Below are 17,996 nucleotides of genomic sequence, written 5' to 3' on the forward strand. Positions count from 1 at the left end.
CATAAACTTTCTTTAAAGTGCCACTCTGCTCTGAAAAGCGACTCTGTGGGGAAGAAAACGAGGCCTCCTGGGCTTCCGTCTTTATTAATCCGGAGCAAATCTACTCCGCTGAAAAGGGAAGAGGAAGAAAAACTTTTCCCCTCCCAGCCCTGCTGAGCTGCCAGATGCTCGGAGAGCCAAACCAGGTTCTCTGACTCATGCATCGTATTCATCCATCCTGATGCTTGTGCTGCCCCATTTGAAGGCCTGGGGTCCAGATCCTGTGCATAGCTTGTGGGATCAGAGAAGATCCCAGGGGCTGGCTGGCTGCAGTGAGGACTGCTGCAGGCCCAGCCCGGCTTGCACTGGTGACACGGACAAGGGGCTGGGGGGATGAGAAACCCAGCGATATTAACATAGAAACAATAGCAGGCTGCTCCCCTTTGTTAACTGGGGCTGTAGCTAGACTGTGCATGAAGCTTCCGCGTGGCTTCTCCTTCTGCCGCCCCCAGCCCCTCGCTCCGTTCCTGCCAGCCCACTCGTCGTGCGCACACAGGGCCTCGTGTTTCCAAATAAAGAACAACATATGGCAAGCCGGCGTGTGCCTCCACCCCAGGGCCTGCCAGGGAAAGCATTCTTGCTGTGTGGAGGGGTGGTTGTAGGGGCTCGGCTGCTGAGATGGGAGAGGACCTGGCAGCCGAGACCCATCCCTGTGCCATGGGACGAGCACACAGCTGGCTGGAGGACAAGGGGGCCTGGATCTGCTGGCCCCAGGCTCGATAGCCTCTCCGTCAAGCATGTTGTCATCCCCATTTTATGGACAAGGGAAGTGACTCGTCCAAGGTCACCCCGTAGGTCAGCGACTAGAGCCCAGGTCACCCGAGTCCCAGTCCAGTGCTCTATCCAGTAGATCTCATGTGGTGGTTGCAAGTGACGTGACCCCAGCCCTGCATCAATCATCTTCTGGGCTTGAACCAGGGACCTTCAGCAGCACAGATCTCTCCCATTTGAGTCAATTCATTGACTGGTGGTAGTAATAGTAGTAGGCTGTTATCCTCTAGGTGGAAACCAGCTGCTAGAGCAGGGACGTGACACGCTCTGCCAGTGCATTACATGAGGATCGACTACTCAAGATTTAATGAATCATAGACTTCAAGGTCAGAAGGGACCATTATGATCATCCAGTCTGACCTCCTGCACAATGCAGGCCACAGAATCTCACCCACCCACTCACTCCTGTATCAAACCTATGTCTGAGCCATTGAAGTCCTCAAATCATGGTTTAAAGACTTCAAGGTGCAGAGAATCCTCCAGCAAGTGACCCGTGCCCCCACGCTGCAGAGGAAGGCGAACCCCCCCCAGGGCTTCTGCCAATCTGCCCTGGAGGAAAATTCCTTCCCGACCCCAAATATGGCGATCAGCTAAACCCTGAGCATGTGGGCAAGACTCACCAGCCAGACACCCAGGAAAGAATTCTCTGTAGTAACTCAGATCCCACCCCATCTAACATCTAATGCAATGTCCATGCCTGATCAAGGTCTCTTCCAAACCCTGTTCTGCAGGGCTTGAATGGCTCGGTCTCCCCCTGGCTGCTCCCTTCCCTTCCATCACCTCCCAGAGCAATTTGGAGGAAAAATCCAGAGCTTAACTTGAGGCCAGGTGTTCAGGCAAGCGCTGCCCTCCTGCAGGGAACCGCAAGAGCAGAATTACATCGCAAGGTAGCTTTGGCGACCTCCCGTGGAGGCTGTCAGCGCAGTCGCAGCTGGAAGCCAACCTTTCTTTGTAAATCTCAGGCTGCATATGCCAGATCTTCTGTGCAGAGTAAAAAAAAATATATAGCATCCTGACATTAGATTTCCCTGTGGGCAGCCCCCTGCATTAACACGGTAATTAAAGAAAAATAACAGCCGCTGATATTTTAATTGCACTAAGAATTCCCACAGCCTGGCCTAACCTGGAATGTGTGTGAGTGAATGAATATTACAGGGCAGCTTCTCAACCTTTTTGATACCTGGGACCGGCGTGCTGCCGCCCTAAACTGTATCCGGGAGATCTCAGGGACGGGTACTGGTTATAGGACAGAACTTGGTGACCTTTTCAACTCACTCTGCCCAGTGGCAAGGACGAATTCGCCCAAGAAGAGAGAAATTAATAGGCTGAATTCTTCCTCTTATCTACAGAGCAGATAGATTCAGGGGGAGAAGAGATAGCAAAACCTCTTCTCACTCTCCCTGATTTTTTGTTGTTGCTGGCATTGAGTGGAAGAAATTAACCAAAGCTTGGTTGTCTGTGATGAGGATTTGCTAAAATCTGTTGACTTAAAAAAAGCCACCTCCCTCCCACCCCCCGCCCTAAGATTAATCATTTTGTTTAAGCACAAAGGAAACGCTAGGAAGTTCTAGGCATCTTTATCTCCCCAATTAGATCCTGCCTCATTCATTTTGATGATTTAAGAAATAGCTTTTTTGTGTGTGTGTGTGCCTATCCACCACTAATTAAGCCAGAACGGAGGCAGGAAGGGATGGGAGGGAATCTGAAGCTGTTCGTTCATCTAAAATAGCCTGTCGTTCTTGCCTGTGATTTTAGATAAGGAGATCATTTTAATTTGCTATAAAAGGATTGGCTTGGTAGCTTTTTGGTGGGGATAGTGGATAGCGCACTGGATTGGGACTCCAGAGACCTAAGTTTTATTCCTAGCTCTGCCACTGACTTGCTGGGTGACCTTGGGCAAGTCACTGCTCCTCTCTGCCTCAGTTTTCCCATCTGTAAAATGGGGACAGTGATACTGACCTTCTTTTGCAAAGCGCTTCTCATCAGTAGATCTCAAAGCGCCTTACAAAAGAGCTAGGGTTCTTATATTTTTCTATTATTTTGCTGAGGAGCCTAATTGCTTCAAGAGGTGAATGGAAATGGAGAAAGCTTTAGCTGTGTTGACTTTCCTGACCTTGCTGTCTGGAAAGGTCAGCGTAGATGGTTGATAGTGGTCCCATCTGGCCTTAATATCTTTAGGAGAAATCCTGGGCCATTGAAACCAGTGGAGTCTTACCTCTGGCCTCAGTGGAGCCAGGGTTTTGCCTTAGGAGTCTGACTCCTCCGCTGCCTGGTCTGATGATAAAGGGGTGGTGATGCGTGGTTTTTTGGTCCGTCGGGCTAACCAAACCAGTGACCAGCCTGGCCTTGGCTCTGCTGGGGGAGAAGTCAGGCTGCTGCTGGGCATCTGCAAGTTGCTTCCACCTCAGCTCTACCCTTCCCTCCAGAAGGGAGGTCAGGGCCACACAGCTCTTCATCAGCGCGAGGAAGTTCGGAGGACCTGATGTGGTGGAAATGAATTCCCTCCCACTCCAGCCTTGCTGCTGGAAAGCAGCGGAGGGGATCTGCAGGCTGCCAGGTGAGCTGCCGGAAGCTGGGACCGGATGACACGGGATGGCTCACTCGATAAATTGCTCTGTTCTCTTCGCTCCTTCTGAAGCTCTGGCACCGGCCAGTGTCAGAGACGGGATACTGACTTAGATGGACCAGGATGGCCGTTCTTATGAGTTGCTGACCTAAGGCCAGATCCAAGTCCCAGGCTTGACTCCCCCTGACGTCAGCGGGCAGCATGGGATCAGGTCCTTCGTGCAGGACCATGGGTGGGTCGGCAGGGGCAACGCACGAGGCTCCTAAAAGGCACTCAAGCTGAACGTGAAGGGATGACGGAGCTCCTAGCCCTGTCCCAGCTGTGACTGGCCAGGCCTTGTTGCCGCTGAGGAGGCCCCTTGCCTGGCATATCCATAGGCACTAGAACAGTGAAAACCGGGGGCTGAATCCATCCCTGGTGTAGACTCACTCAGCGGCCCAAATGTGTTACGTCGGGGCTGAACTTGGCTCTTCTGTGAAACAGCCCCACTATCGAAACTGCTGCCCAGGAGGCTTGCGCCGGGCAGAGCGCCACGCACAGCTTTGAGCTGAACTGCAGATCGCAGGAGTCTCATTCCACGTGATCTCACTGTCCTCGTCTCCTCTCAAAAATGGTAACCAGCAGGCGCGCTTCCCTTAGCGCTCCTTGCTCCTGGACTTCCACAGCGGATCAGTTATTGCTCCGCCGCTTATCATTTCTTGCATGTTCTGCTGTGTCCGTCTAACAGGCCCCTGGTTGTAATACTGCTTTGCCTATGGAGTTCTTCTGGCATTGCTTGTTCAAGGCTGATGGAAAATAAACACGCTTCAAAGCATCCGAACGACGGGGATCGACGCGTGGGGAATTAACCTGCACCAGGCGGCGTTTCCATTTTAAATGGACACCCCTGAAGCATGTCCTAGGAAGACTTTCCACTTGTTCTTACAGTTGCACTGAGAGGCCCCAATTGAGATCAGGGCCCCGCTGTGCTCGGTGCTGTACATACAAATGGCCAGAAACTGTTCCTGCCCCAATGTATTTATGATGGAGGGAGTCGTATCCCCATTGTACAGATGGGGAATAGGGAGTCGGTGGAAAATTCCCAGTCCCTTTCTCTGACCAAGCCACGTCACTCCTTGGAAAGGAGCTTTGCTTCCCATCAAGATAGACCAAGATACTATTATTGCTAAATACAGGCAGCGTGGCCTAATGGGTAGGGCACTGTAATAGAAGTTGGGAGATCTAGCTTCTCTTCCCAGCTCTGCCACTGACTGCTGTGTGACTGGGCAAGTCACTGCAGTGCTCTGCCTCAGTTTCCCCTCCCACTCCTTGTCTGTCTTGTGTGTTTAGACTCTTTGGGGGCAGGGACTGTCTTACTGTGTGTCCATATCTGCCCAGCACAAGGAGATCTCAGCTGAAATAGAAGGTCCTGAGTCACAACTGTAATGTCACTAGTAAACATGTAACCAAAAATTTCCCCTTGAACTAATGCTCGTTTGGGACAGAATTTTAACTTGATACGCTCCTGGCCCCTTAAAACAGCGCACACCTCTGCTGAGTGAACTCCATTGATTATCGTCACGTTCCGGTCCACAAAGGTCCTGTCTGCACGAGAGGAGGAAATCTTAAAGGGCCGGGACTGCGTGTGGGTTATGGTGCCTGGAGTATGTGAAGCTTGTGGCATCTCCCAGAGCTCCGGGCGTTGGGCCTGTCCTCAAAGGAGTTTAGGAACTAAACTCTCATTGGTTTCAATGAGCGGTGGGAGTTAGGCACTGTAGCGGGGCAGTAACCCTGCTCCTGGGGAAGCGTGAAAAGCCACCCCTTGGAGAGGACTGGGGCTGAAAGCTGAGAAGAAAAGGCTGATTGGGGAAGCCGCCACAGCTGGGGCCATGCCCCAATCAGGCCGCAGCTGGCCCTATAAAAGGGCTGTGAGTCAGGGGCTGAGACTCTCTCTCCAGCCTTGGAGGGAGAAGGACTGGGCTGCCTGGGAGCTCAGGGTACAGGGACCGGAGCAGGGCTGGGGAAAGGCAAGAGGAGCTGGGGAGCTCCAGCCTGGCAACTCCCCAGGCTGTGGGCCTGGTTAAAGGCCCAAACAGGTACTGGGGTTGCCGAGGCAGCTGGGCCGAACCCCTTGCCAATGATGAGTGGCCATGACAGACTGCCGTCTGCCCCAGTGAGCGGGGGCTAGATGGTGACTGGCAGTAGCCACTGAGGCAAGGTGGGTGAGAGGGTTGGGGGTTCCTCTGGGAGGGGAGACCCAGAGCGTGGTGGGGTACTGCTGGGGCAGAACCCCAAGGTAAGGGGCACTAGGGTCTGGGAGGGATACGGGGGGCCTGCGGCAAGCGAGACATCGGCCAGCAGAGGGCGCTCCGAGTGCTGGACGAGCTAATTCCCAAGAAGACCAGCAGGAGGTGCCGCGGCGGTGAGTCTCACTTCGCTACAGGCACCTAAATACCTTTGCGCCTCTGGGCCTGGGTGCCGTTTCTGGGGGAAAGCAATTATCACCGGGCTCTATTAACTGCTGCTGTGAATCCCCTCTTTCTCTGCGTTCATTCTGTAATTGTCCCAGAGTCCGCTAACAGGGAAGCACACCGATGCTATTTAGATCTGTCGTGGCCTTTTCAAAGCGCTGCCCTTTCCGAACGTGCAGCGATTCCTGGCTGGTCGCTGATGCTGTCTGACAGCTGCGAAACGAAACATGTTGCATGAGCTGGTACCTGCCTTTGCATAAGGTGACCCTGCCTGCCAGAAGGGAGGCTGCAGCTTCTCTGAGAGCTGGCTTGGCCTGTCTCCTAGTTATCCGGCTGGTAGGAGCTTGTGGAAGTGATTGGAGGAGAACGGAAGTGGGAGCAGGCACCAGTAACTTGAAAGGAATGGGGGACATGATGCATTTCCACCAACTCCAATTGCAGAGGTTCCCGTTGATTGCATGGATCTCCACTCAGGCTTTTCAGCCATAGGGTCCGATATTCCGCATGTTGAGGTCGGTTGCAAGTCTTTGACTTCAGTGGGCTTTGGATCAGGACCATAGGGCGGGGTGGGGGGGGTAGGGAGGGGACTGTTACTTCATGGTCTTCCTCTGTGCCGCAGCAACACAGTTTTATGTGAGACTGCTGCAGTCTTTGTGCAGTGAGGGGGCCATCGGGTTCGTTGTAAGGGAAGTCCATGGGGACTCTGAAAAATCAAATGCATGAACTCACACAAGGAGCAACCAGTGGATCACTCACTTGGGGAACTGTCTCCCCTCCGTTGTCCGTACCCTGGTCTCCGTTAATGTCAGGGCAGGTTTTGACCCCGCAGGTCTAATCTCTAGTCTAGAGTGATCGATCTGCTATTTGGACTGTGTGTGTCTGTCTGCAGGGCTCCTGGGAGGATACATATTGCAGAACGCATAGTGCAAGGAGGCGCTGAAGTCAGTGGCGCTGTCAGGATCTAACCCATATCGTTTATGTGCTGGCAGTGCATGCTGTGCCCCGTAATGCCCATGTGAGGTGAGGTGGTCATAAGTGCCATAATGCCACGTGCTGTGAACATATCTGCCCCCACAGGCTGCTGGTGGCTTTGCACTAGTGCCTCAGTCGTGACCCATGAGGCTAATGAGATTGCTGGGCCTCGTTCTCTGGATGAGTAACAATGGCCAAGCATGCATGTTGAGTGCCTGTCTGGGGATCTGTCAAGACGCTGAGAAACTGTAATCATGTTGTTATGGTTTCGACTGAACCTCACTGAAACAACTGTGACAGCTGCTCCTCATTAATAAATGCAAGAAACAATTAAGCTCCTGCATGGAACCAGGTAGCCGGAACAATAGTAGCCTCCACTGAAAGCACGGGCATGTAACGGCAGGGATTTGGGGGATTGCTTGGAGGGGGTGTATCTGCCTCTATGAAAATAGCAGGAACACAGCAGAGAAACAGAGAGAATCGGCCGAAAGCCAAGGATGCAGCCAGAACAAGCACTTTGGGGCAGGGGACGGGGGAGCATGGCCCTGAGGGAAGCCTAGAGGGAGCTTTTGGGCCAAGTGCTGGCTGAAACGGGGCTTGGACGTGTGAGCAAAGACATTGTCCCTTGCTGCGTTTAGGGAAATGGGATTTGAACGTTCTTTGTCAATAAACAGGATGGCACAAAAGAAATAGCTAATGCATAGCCCTAAATGGGGGTGGCTTATGAGAGGCAGGATGGCTAAGCGCTAGAACAAGGAAACTGGCATCAGGGGACCTTTTCTCTGCTGTTGTCCTGCATGAAGTCTCAAGGTAAGACACTTCAGGCAGTGATAGATAAAGGACCATCCGGTCTTTTCACTTCATTAACTCCTCAGCAGGGCTTCTTGCTACTAACTCTTCCCTGGATCATCAGGAGAACAAAGTTAGGATGGAGGCGAATTTCTCTGCTGATGGTGATAATTAGACCAATCTGGAGCGGGTGAGGGAACCTTCCTGCTCTCGTCCTCAGATGCTTTAGATAGGCCTGACATCTCGTTTCAGGGACATATTGTGCCCTATGTCACTGATGACCAGGCTCGTGCCTGTTCGTTAGGCTGCTGATGTCGTCCGTGACCAAGAACACGTGTGTGTGAGAGAGAGAGAGACGTTCCGTTATAACACAGATGATTGGATATTTGGCTCTTAACTTCATGGCCTACATGCAATACTGGGGATGACATGCAGTGACACATCCTGCTGCAAGCTGGGCTGGTTAGAGATACTGAATCATCAAGGGGTGAGAGAGCTCAATCCGCTTGGGGATCTGTTTCTAATTTGGGTTTGTTTCCCGGTCCCAAACCCTGAAGTCTTCCCTCCAGCTCTCAAGGACCCCAGTCCCCAATGACTCCCAGAGCTGCAAGAGGGACAATTCTGTTGGAATACGAGGCCCATAAGAGGAGCCTCATCTGGTAGTGGCTGACCCATGCTTTGAAGGGGACGGTTGTATTATATAATTTAAAAACCCTTTCTCTCGTTCTCTTCATGAATATAATGGCAAGCATCGGGATCCAGCAGCCAACACGCTCCCTAATATACGACTTGCTTTTCTGACCTCTGCTGCGTGTTGCAAAGATGTGTTCCTTGAGCAGTTGTCTTGGAAAATCAAGCCTCTTTCCTGAGCGGTTCGGAGTTTATTTAAAACCTAAGGGTGGGTGGGAAGGGTTCCAGCTCTTCCTGGCATTTTTAAATGAGCATCAGAAAGACTTTTTTAATTGTTCAGCTCTTTCTCTCTACTCTAGTGTCTCCTCCTTTTCTCTAGCTCGTCAAAGAGCTAAAGGGTTGATATTTCTTCCGCTCATTGACGGCCTTAGTTGCGCCCAACCAGTGTCCTGGTGCTGAGGGATACACAGTCAGCTGGACCCGTTCCGTTTGTTGCAGCTCCTATCTACTTGGGGTATTTAGATGGCACCATCTCAGCACTTCACCGTCGTAAAGTCTCCTCTTGTATTCCCAGCCTCCCGGTGAGGCACAGCATTGCTATTATCCCCCCTGTGCAGAGAGGGACGTTTTGGGCTTAGCATCCGTCCTGCCGCCCGCGCTGTATCAGCACAGCTGCACCAATGTTGGGTCAATGGGAGAGCGTCTCCCGCCATCTCTCCTCTTCATGCTTTAAGTCTCGGTGCTGGCTGAGCTCTGCCATTTACCGCTAGTAATTGGAACGCGGCCGCGCTGGGTCCCTTGGCGGTGTAATCAGCGGGCCGAGGAGCTATGCTTGGCTTGTGGAATCAGCTGGGGGCTCAGCAGAGGCTGCAATCATGATGTCTTTACTCTGTCGCTCAGCACACTTATAAGTGGCTTCATCTCCACATTCCCTGCTAATGGATTCTGCGCCTCAGTTTAACTCCATAATAGCCTTTGTTAGCCACTGGGGAGCTGGGCTGAGACTCCCCCCTCAAACTCGCTTCACATGGGCCCAATCCTGGCCAGCACATGGGACTGCTGGGCCGTCCCTACTGACCTGGGCTGGCTTAGAAGCTGGCACCCCGGAGGTGAAAGAAGCCTCTAACTCCATTACCACTCCCTTCCAGGTAGTCCAGGTCAGGAATTGGGGTTGTTATGGGAGAACTGGATTTGATACAATTCTCGGCCATCTTGTGCACTTAGCCCCCATAAGCTTGGAAGCGAGGATGCCCCAAGCATCAGGAAAATGGCCTCATTTAGACAGGCAAAAACAGCTGCAGTGTGTTACTAACAAGGAGAGATCCACGGGAGGGAAGTAGAAAAGTGACTTGAGTCTGGGTACCTTTGTTTGTAAGTAGTTGGAAACTGATTTGCTGATAAGTAGAAACTATGAGTTTCTTGCTGTTGCTAGGGGAAACCCCAGCCTATTAGAAGTTACTATGAAGGCTTTGTTTTGAGGTGCATATAAGAGTTTTGTCAGAGTGTGCTTTGAAGTTTGGATTTTCTACAAGCAAGGAGAGCGGCACCACATTCCCCAGTGGCTGAGAGCAAGGCTGGCCACCGGAACCCTGCTGCTGTCCCTCAATACCACCTCAGACTTTGGGTAACTATTTTTGGGGTGCTTCTAGGCTATTGCTAGTTTTGATGTGTGCTTTGCTCTCAATAAAAACAAGGATTTTTTTTTTTTTTTTGAGCAGAAGCACTCGTGTGTAGCAAGCGTTTAGCAGACGGAGGTGCCTTGTCCCCCACTGACTTATTTCCTGACACTGCCTGGAAAACCGAGCTTTGGGTTCAGATCACCCTGGGTAACAGGATGACCATGTGTGGGGATGCTAAGCAACGGGGGCTGTGCTAGATAGAGAGAAATTCAGGCTCTGCCTGTGTCCATGAGCCTCACTAAAGAATCCCCGTATGGCCACGGCATCACTGTCTCCTACCTCGCCCGGGAGATGCTTGTATTTTGTCGGCGATCTGACCCGCTCATGACCTTGGCTGCAGCATGAATCTCAAACTGATGACCATGGTGTCCAATCTGCTCTGCAACCAAAGCTGTTAGAATATGAATGCTGGGATCCAGGTACTGATGGGGTTAGACTGGGGCACACTCAAGAACAGCCCCAACTCAGCCAAATTGAGCTAACCTGAAGTGACCTATCAGTGCCCACCCTTGTATGCCCTGGTATTCAGGTAGGGCAGGGGTGGGCAACTATGGCCCAGAGGCCGCATCCGGCCCTCCAGACGTTTTTAATCCAGCCCTCGAGCTCCTGCCGGGGAGCAGGATCAGGGGCTTGCCCTGCTCCCCACGGCTTCCAGAAGCAGCGGCATGTCCCCACTCCAGCTCCTATGCATTGGGGCAGCCAGGTGGCTCCACCCGCTGCCCCTGCAGCTCCCATTGGCCGGGAATCATGGCCAATGGGAACTGCACGGGTGGTGCCTGCGGACGGGGCAGGGCGCAGAGCCGACTGGCTGCACCTCCATGTAGGAGCTGGAGAGGGGACATGCCGCTGCTTCTGGGAGCTGCTTGAGGTCAGTGCCCCCCAGAGCCTGCACCCCTGCCCCCCTCCCGTGCCCAACCCCCTGCCCCAGCCCTGATTCCCCTCCCGCCCTCCGAACCCCTCGGTGCCAGCTCGGAGCACCCTCCTGCATCCCCACCCCAGAGCCCACACACCCAGCTGGAGCCCTCACCTCCCCCCCCCCCCACACACCTCAACCCCAAATTTCATGAGCATTCATGGCCTGCCATACAATTTCCATACCCAGATGTGGCCCTCGGTCCAAAAAGTTTGCCCACCCGTGATGAAGGATATGCCTATGCTTGAGCTGATTGTAGTTTCCAGCTCCTTTAGACATGCCCAGGCTAGCTTTGATCAAGCTTGTGCGCCAAAAATAGAAGTCTAGCCGTGGCCGCCTGGGTGGCCGGAGGTGTGAGTTGTCCCAGGTACGATCCTGCCCGGGACCCTAGGTAACTACATGGGCAGCTTGTCCATCACTCTGCCAACGCTATGCTATTTCTAGCATGGTACCTTGATTTGAGGGACAGCACGAGTCTGTCTACACCTCCGGCTCCAGTGTGGATGTACCCTTAGAACAGGTGGTAGAAGCCTAGTGTGGACAACTAGTGTAAATACCCAACTCATACAGAGCACATTTCAGCCATAGATTTCAAAATGCTTTCCAAAGGAGGCCAGTCTTCACCCCCTCTTTTTTTTTTTTACACTTTGGGGATCAGCAGTGAGTGTCACGACAGCACCGGCTGCGTCAGGCTCTTCCAAGGTGTAGACATTGCCTTAGGAAAGTGCCAGCAGGCCAGGGATTGGAGGCATGCAGAGAGGGGCCAGGTCCCCTCTTGGCTCTTTTTGGGCTGCGCAGACAAAAGGATCGGCCGTAGGCCCTGCACCGTCTCCTCCGCTCCCTTGAGCCCGAGCTGGGGGGCGAGGGGGAGGGAGGAAGAAAGGCTGTATCGTGTCTCTGTGGCCAAGGCCAGAATTGCAGTACAGGGATATCCTGAATCGTGGGTAATTTGCTCAGCCAACTTGTAGATGTTGCAATTTAGTGGGAGAGCCGGGCTGGGCCAAGGCTTCCAAACACTGGTCAATATCAAAGGGACAAATATGACACATGCCCTCATGAAGTGCAAGGTGCTGTCCCCCTCCCCTTCATCAAAAAAGTGCCCTGACCCCAGGAAGGGAAGAGAAGGAAAGTTCTCCCCACCCAAGGTGCAAATATTTTGTGTTGGAAGGAGTTGGCCAAAGTGATGCAAAAAAACCCAGTTTTTTGCCCCCGTGCCCTCTGGGAAACGGGAAACAAGGCATTACAGGGAGCAAATTCATTCTGGCGCGTTAGAAACCTGTCGTGCCTGTGTGATGTCTTTCATTTCTGTTTGGTCTGAATTATTAGGGGGAGCGGACTCTGTAACGTGGCGAGGGGAGAAAGGGGAAGGAAAAGTCTGATTTTTTTTGAAAGAAAATAATTTAACATATTTAGGGGCAGATTTTAATGGCGGCGGAAGGAGCCAGATTCTTAAATTTTTAAGGTTGGAAGGGAGGTGTTCCGATCATCTAGTTTGGCCACCTGTAGAATGCAACCAGAGACCCTCATCCAGTGGTTCCTGCCTCAAGCCCGTAACGTCTGTCTGAGTTGTAGCCCCTTAGGGCTGTCGATCATCTAGGGACTGACGGTCTCTGCTAATCCACAGGGCAGGGGTGGCCGGGCAAGTATAATGACCCCATGCCTGGCTTGTTAGCAGGGTCTGAACCTTGGATCTCCAGCTCCACAGTACAGACGTCCTCCCTTTTAAGGTAAAGGAGTAACTCCATTAGCTGGTTGCAGCAGTAGGCTGCTATCCTTCACATGGATCAGCTACTAGAGGGGGCACATACTGTTCCTCGAGCTTCCCCTGCATGTTCCATCTGAGCCGTCTCTGCACCCCATCTCCAATTCTAATGATCACAGTGGCTTCTCCTAGTAAGGAGACTAAAATGGACAGGACTACGTCACCCGGCAGTGGGTTGAGAGGGATTATGACAAGGGTGGTGCGAAAGTCATGTGGGTGCCGCTGTTGACCCTGCCTCAATGATGCAAAATGAAGAGGGCACTCACAGCAGATATAGGACAGAACAAAGAAAATGAGTGCTTGAAAACGCAGCGCAGTTAACACGTGGAACTCACTTATGCAGGATTATGGAACAAAATACTATTGTTGGGAAAGGTCCCAAAACGGGGTTGGTGTAAAAAGTGCCCCCACCGCTCACCATAAGTTGTCAGTGGGATTTGAAGCTGAACCTTCAAGTGGGAGAGGCCTGTGCTTTTGGGGCTGAACTAAAGGAAGGCTTCTTAACCTCACAGCAGCAATAGGTATTTATTTTCTGTGGGCCAGGTACAGGAAAAGTAGGCCTGACACACTTAGGCAGTGCATCATGCACTGCCGAGTCAGGAGAAGCTCATACTGAGCATCTAAAGTCCAGAGCCCATGGAAACCTGATGCCCCCAACATGACTTCTCAGCTGGACTAGAACCTGGTGCCTTCAAGCTCCAGAAGCAGCGCGTGAGGCAAAGGAGTAACTCCATCAGCTGGTAGCAGTAGCCGATTTATGTATTTACAATAGTAACTGCAGTGACACCGAGCAAGGATAAAAATGAGTGATTCCCAATCCTCATGCTTCAGGGCACGAACTGGCTGACCTGCTTAGGTCAGGAAGCCCTTTTCTCCTTTACGAGATGGGATCACAGGGTTTGCCAGCCGTGTTATTGTTTGGCTTTCCTCTTACGTAGTCTGTGTAGGGCAATGCTGGACCTATTGGTCTGTTTCCACTGTGTTTCCTCCCCTAGCATGATACTCTCTGGCGTTGCTTTGCAACAAGATGCATTGAGGGTAGCTATACTCCTGCCTAGGACCTCTGGCATCCTAATAGCCTGTGCCAAAATGTATGGCCATATTGAGTTCTCCCACCAGTCCCCAAGGAGCACCGTGACTCCCAGTCTAGTCAACTGCAGCACTTCCTACCAGGGCCGGCTCCAGGCACCAGACGAGAAAGCACGTGCCTGGGGCGGCACATTGTAAGGGGCGGTGTTCTGGCCAATCTTGGGGCGGCCAGCCCAGCCCTGAAGGGGCACGGACCCCGACCCGGGGGGCAGGAACTAGTGATCCCCGCTGCTCATCGTGCCGCCGGGCTCCCCGGGACGCGCCACTCCCCGCCGCCTGCACCGGCCTCCGCCTCCCGCGCCGCTCTGAGCCCGGCCCGGCCGAGCCGCCTTTAAAGGAGCGGCTGAGCCAGCACCTCCTGCAGCCCCCGGGCACTGGAAGGAGGGAGAGTTATGCGGCGGCCCGGCGGGCAGCGGAGGGGCGGGCCCCACTGATCCCGGCGCCGTTTGCACAGTGCCGAGCCCTGCTGCAATGCCGGCCCCACGTGGAGGTCGCAGACCCCAGCCAGCGCTGCCTGTGTTGGCCCTCTTGGAGCCTGCCCGGCCGGGAGAGGCACCCCAAGTCCGGAGGGGGGAGCCCCTCTCGCCTGGCTGCAAGCGGGCTGCAGCGCCTGGCTGCCCACGGGTGGAGGGAGCGGGCGGGTGCCGCCCTTCACCCCCCTGCGAGCCGCCTTGACCGCCCTTCACGCGCTCCCTGCGGCCGCCTTTTTTTTGTTGTTGCCTGGGGCGGCAAAAAAGCTAGAGCCGGCCCTGCTTCCTACCTCCCTGTTCTCGCTGTTCCATTTCAGTAGCTTTGCACAGGTCTGGCCCTTCTCTTCCCGGCAACTGCTTTACACTCTGAGAGCGGCCAGGCCATGCCTAATAAAACGATCCCGTAGCCTCAACCGCTCCAGGCTCTTCCTGCTTCTGCAAGTGCTCTGACGTAAAACTGGCACCTCCTGATGGGCAAATACGTTCTCGCTCTGCGTCTGTGGGCGAGGTAGGCAGTGGTGGCAGCTGCCCAGCTGCAAGCAGAGAATCGATCTCTTTGCAGAGGGACTTCAAAACCCTCCTGTAGTGTCCTGATACGCTGTGGAGAGGATCTCGGCGCTTTCCCCCTTAGGTGATATTTCTCTGCCCTACAAATGTGATGAAAGCTCAAATCATGGAACGCCAAAAGGCTCAGCAAGGTCGCCTGAAACCTCCGCCCTGCTGGCTTCTGCATCAATGCTGCCTGCCCTCCCTCGAGTTGAATCCCCAACTCTGGTCTAGGTGGCACCTCCCAACTGTCACTTGAGTGGATACAGCCCCCGGGGGTTTTCCCCTTGGTCCTGTCCCTTTATGGAGAAGTGCTGTAGAATGTGTAATGGGCAGGACCCCAGAAGAATTCTATAGACATTACTATTCAAAACCTCTGGGGAATGAGACCCCGATTATTATTTTTTAGTAGTATCTAGTGATTTTAGAACATGGGACATCTTAAAGGGCCTGATTTTCAGAGGGTGAGCGCTCAACCTCTTCTGAAAAAATCCCTCTAAGGAGTCAAGTTGGACACCCAAAATCCCGAGCCACTTTCAAAAAACACCTAACTCTTGCTCTAAGGGCTGGTCCACACTACCTGCCCAATTCGGCGGGTAGAGAGGATGTAGCCCGAGGCCTTGTCTACACCCAGCCGCTAGTTCGGCGGCTGGGAATCGAAGTTCCGGGTTCGATTTATCGCGTCTGGTCTGGACGCGATAAATCGATCCCGGAAGCGCTCGCCGTCGACTGCGGTACTCCAGCTCGGTGAGAGGAGTACCGCGGAGTCGACGGGGAGCCTGCCTGCTGCGTGTGGACCGCGTCTGAACCGCGGTAAGTTCGAACTAAGGTATGTCGACTTCAGCTACGTTATTCACGTAGCTGAAGTTGCGTACCTTAGTTCGAAGTTGGGGGTTAGTGTAGACCAGGCCCGAGAGGAGGAAGCGCTGTCGACGGGGGAGCCTGCCTGCGCCGCGTGGACCCGCAGTAAGTAAATTTAGTTCGATCTAGGAAACGTCGACTTCAGCTACGCTATTCTCGTAGCTGAAGTTGCGTTTCCTAGATCGATCCCCCGCCCCAGTGTGGACCTGCCCTAAGATTTTTAATTAGCAACATCTAGTTCCAGAGCAGGGATAGAATTCTCTACTGCCGTCTACAGGGTGGTTCCAAACCACTAGAGAAAGGGTACCGTATTCTAGTCAATCCCGTGGGACTTTTCCAGAAAGGGCAAGGCTCTGCTGGTTGTTTAAAGTGACTGACTTGTTTGTTTCTCAGAAGTAAGTCCTGGTTTCCCTGCTGACGCTGGGATCTGGTCCCTGGAATAAACATTTTAGTCACGCTGGCTGGACAGCGAAGCTAGTCACAAAAGTTGCAGAGAGTATTGTTTCCACCTGGACTGTAGCCATCAATTTGACACCCCCACTCCTAGTGGACATGCCCCCTCCCCACCACCCAACTTTGTATAACTTGTAGGGAAATTGTCCATTTCTCAGGGACTTGGCCCGCAGTCTTGTTCCCAAGAGCCACTTGGTTATTTTTACTCCCTTCCCAAAAACGCCAGCCTTGCTTTGTAGTGCTCTAAACTTTTTCAAAGGCAAACCTGGAACTCAGTAGTAGCAGCCCTGCAGAACAGTGCCACAGCCAGCTCTGCAAAGTCCTGGTCAGACGGGCTCCGTTGACGAGACAAAGGCTGGGAAGGGAAGCAGACTTAGAGAGGGGAAGTGATGTGCCTAAGGTTAGCCAGCAGGGCAGAGACAGAGCTGTTATTTTTGGTCTCTCTTTATTCGTAGGTGGGTGACGTTGATCCTTTATGCTGAGGGACCGGGTCCTTCAGAACTTGAATGGTGTCCCATCACCAGACTTGCATGGTATGTAGTACCATGACAGGCTGCTGGAAGCGAGGTGACGGGGCTTTAAAAAGCCAGGGGCCACCAGCACCTGGGCTGTACCCCATGGTGATCATGACAGTGGGAATGATTGGGGCTAAAAGGCTAGTTTAGATCTTGACCGTGCATGCAATGGAAGCTAAAGCAGACAACTTTTGTCCGGACTTAAATTTCTTCCGGGCCAAGTCGGTGGGAAGGATTTCTGAGCTTTGCAAACCCATCAAAGGAACCTCAGCCCTACTGCGAGTGGGTTAATTTTGCATCAGTCTGAGAGATGGGGCCAGATCCCAACATTCCCAAACCTTGGAGGGGGAAGATTCAAACTCCTGGCTGGATTTTATTTTTTTTCCATGTGGCCCTTATGTCATAAATTGAACAAAACCCCAAGATCCACATGCTTATTAATTATTCACAGCAGCGTCTAATGGTCCCAACAGAGATCAGGGTGTCAGGTGCTGTACATACACCTAGTCAGGGGCATTGGAACAATTTGTAGAGCGGGGGGTGCTGAGAGCCATTGAACCAAACTGTGAACCCTTTCTGTGATGGAAACCACTTCATGCCAAGGGGTGCAGCAGCACCCCTGGTTCCAGCACCCCTGCACCTCGTGAGAGAGAGTCCCTGCCCCAAGGAATTTACAGATCTAAAGAGAACACACACAGGCTTTGGAAAAGTCCAAAACTTGGACCTTGGTTTTGCAGATGGAACCCATCTCTATTCAAACCTTTGTCAAATGAATGGTTCTTATGGGAAACCAGCTGGAAGAAGGCAGGTTTGAGGGTAGGCGTTTTGCTTTGGGGACTTGGGTTTGTTCACCCTTGAAAAGCAGAGAAAATTTCAACCCCCCCAATGAGCCCCAAGAGAACGAAATCTGAGCGTGCCGACCAATTGGAGAGGGTTCAGGAAAGAGCCACGGGAATGATTCATGGGCTGGAAAACGAGCCTTTAGCGTGAGACTCAAGAGGCTCCATTTATTTCGTTTATCTAAGTGTAGGTTACAGGGTGACTTGGTCAGTCAGTAAGTACCTATGCTGGGAAGAGACTTCTGCTGGTAGATGTTTTTTTTGATCTAGCGGAAAAAGACACAACAAGCCCCAATGGCTGGAAGCTAAAGCTAGACAAATTCAGACTAGAAATCCGGTGCGTAGCGGAGAGGTAATTAAACTCTGGAACAACTTGCCTAGGGATATGGTGAATCCTCTGTCATTCGAAGTCTTTAAATGAAGACTGGCTGTCTTTCTGAAAGCTCTGCTCAAGCCGAAGTTATGGGCTTGATGCAGGCATTACTGGGGTAAGTTCTCTGGCCTGTTCTAGGCAGGAGGTTAGATGATCATAAAGGTCCCTTCTGGTCTTAAAAGTCCTGCGACTCGATAAGCCTGAAGCAAAGGAACCGGCTGCCATTCTGGGACATTTCACCCCCCCCAAATGTACCTTGTGCTGATGTGATTTTTTTGT

This window comes from Emys orbicularis, chromosome 23 (assembly GCF_028017835.1).
Source record: "Emys orbicularis isolate rEmyOrb1 chromosome 23, rEmyOrb1.hap1, whole genome shotgun sequence".
Classification (NCBI taxonomy): domain Eukaryota; kingdom Metazoa; phylum Chordata; order Testudines; family Emydidae; genus Emys; species Emys orbicularis.